The sequence below is a fragment of the Malania oleifera genome, chromosome 9 (genome assembly GCF_029873635.1).
Source record: "Malania oleifera isolate guangnan ecotype guangnan chromosome 9, ASM2987363v1, whole genome shotgun sequence".
NCBI classification, from domain to species: domain Eukaryota; kingdom Viridiplantae; phylum Streptophyta; class Magnoliopsida; order Santalales; family Ximeniaceae; genus Malania; species Malania oleifera.
The window spans coordinates 94,359,427-94,362,053 of record NC_080425.1 but is presented as its reverse complement, the minus strand read 5'-3'; the positions used below and the strand labels follow the sequence as shown (position 1 = coordinate 94,362,053).

The following is a 2,627-nucleotide window of genomic DNA, read 5'->3' as shown; positions in this document are numbered from 1 at the left end:
GATTCCATGCTCTCACAAGTAAGATAAGAGTTATAAATCAAAAAACATAATAAGAAAATATTTATTTTAACTTTTTTTTTTATATAAACTTAAGAAATTAAAAAACAAGGCGATATTTTTGTAATTATTTTTAAAAATTATAATAAAAATAAAACTATTTTTACTGACAAATAGTGTCAAAATTATTTATTATCATTCATTTATCTCATACAAATGTTGTAAATATCTGAAATCATAAATTTTGAGATTTTAATTTGGATTTGTGTGATTTAGAAAAAAACTTCATACATAATTCATACAAATTTAAATTCAAAATCCGGATTCGATGCTCTCATAAGTAAGATAAGAGCTAGAAATTAAAAAAATAATAAGAAAATGTTTTTAAAATTGTTCATATAAATTAAAAAAATTATAAAATAAGGCGATATTTTTGTAATTACTTTTAAAATTAAAATAAAGCAATACTTTTCATTTATTTATAATGTACATAAAAAAAGAAAAAGAAAAAGGTGTTAGATTTTAGGATGCCATGAAAGGGAAAATCTGAACCTAATAAGTTAAAGCCTGTAAAAGATTTTAGGTTTAATGCGTTTGCCGGGAGTCGAACCCGGGTCTATTGCTTGGAAGGCAATTATCCTAACCGTTGGACTACAAACGCCCGGATGAGTACTCGAAGGGGATCAAATTATAAGATTAATAATCTTTAAAAGGAGAGAAGACGCAGAGTCTGTAAATGTCTGTTTAAGTTTAAAATTCTCATGACCATAAATTAAAGCGAACGTGAACTTGCCGCCACAATTTATTCAAATGTCTAACACCATTAAAAATGGATGAGGGATTTTTCTGTTGAAATCAACATTGATTATGCATATTTAATTTCAGTAAAAGATTAATGATATTTTAGTTTGCTCGCAACGTATGAAAATGGATTGCAAATATTACTTCCTATATAAAATTCATCATTAAATATTACGTAACCACTTTATTTTTTGACGATCTTATTGGATTTCGTGTGATAAATTAAAATCATTTTGTTCATTACAATAATTAGGCCTCTTTTGGCATATGACATTATTCATTTTATTTTTGTTGATTAATAATGGTCTAGTGGGCCAACTAAATTTGACCTGATATATAAATGAAATTTACCATCACTATCTATTAACACCCCCTGCCCCATTAATTGTCCCTACATTGTGTTATTTTTCTTCTCATTTAAAACTTGTGTGCAATAGGATAATGAACATAATTTATAATAACCTTCATTGTGCATTTGTAGGAAAATATGAGTTATCTTTATATAAAGACGCACATGTTTTTATTTAGAAACGTGAATTTAAGTTTCAATTTTTTTTTTTAAAGTATATAGATTTAGACAAAATATAATATAAAATCTTTTTGAAGTTCTTCCATTTCCTAAATCATGTTTTTGAATATTAGTTAATACTGTGTTTAATTTAATATTTTGATTTTCTTTTAATGTTGCAATGCGCATTTTAATAGCTCAATTTCATATAATATTTATTGAATTGTAAGATACAAAATGTTGTTATGAATTATATTCTACCAATTTGACCGCCATGAAGATTTCAATCCTCTCAAATAGTGGAATTTGTTTCAAAGATTATTTTGAACAAATTCAAATTCTTATGGGTGTCAAGTTCTTAATGATTCATTATTTATATAGTATAATTTTTTTAAAGATCTAAGGATTATAATTTAATACCAACTTTTCAAAATTTGTCCATGATTGTACTCAAACGTTTAGAGACCTGCATCAATCAATATTCTATTAAGATAATGCTTCAAAAATTGCATCCAACATGATAATCTTTGCTCGTCTCTTGAGATTCCCATCAAATAAAATGCTAAATAGTGCATTTTATTTTATTTTATTTTGTTAGAATAGTTAATAATTGACTGATTTTTAGACATAATAATAATAAAAAAACAAAACATAAAATATAATTTATGAGTTTTGACGAAAAATTCAAATTGCGAGTATAAAAATAAGCATAAAAGACACTGGCTACCTTGAGATTTGACGAAAAACATAAAAAATCCCCTTGAAATTTCAAAATATTTGAGAAGTCTCCTGAGATTTCAATAAAAAATATATTATTTTAAAAGTATAACGGGTCCAAATGTGAAATAGTAGGGCCGTTTTGTGAGATTTTAAAATCTCAAGAGAGACATGTGCGATTATTGAAAATTCAATGGAAGTTTATATATTTTTGTCAAATATCAAGAAAAACCGATGTCTTTTATCCTAATTTATATTTATGAAATACCTTGAATTTTGATTTACTTGAATTTGAATAAAATATAAGACAAAATTATATTAAATTTTATTTAAATTTAATCAAATTCAAATCTAAGACCAAAAATCCTACTCCCAAACGCAACATAAAAATAATTATTTATGATTGTTATTTCTCAACCCAACACCAACTATTATCAATGATACCAACCAAACATGTCCTAAAATGTTAACACAATATTTTTCCAATTTAATCCTCCCGTTACCACCTTCCCTCTTCCCTTATTTGTTGGGATATAGATCCAACGGTCAGAAGCATGCGAAATTTTTTCTTTTTTAAAGTCACCGATATCAGCCGTTGGATCTC

The 2,627-nt window shown here is 25.8% G+C and overlaps 1 non-coding gene across 1 annotated transcript; it reads right to left on the bottom strand.

The window, feature by feature from the left end:
- Positions 1 to 586: 586 nt before the first annotated feature.
- Positions 587 to 658, bottom strand: TRNAG-UCC (transfer RNA glycine (anticodon UCC)). The gene has a single exon. It is a non-coding gene; the product is annotated as a tRNA-Gly (tRNA).
- Between the last annotated feature and the right edge of the window lie 1,969 nt (positions 659 to 2,627).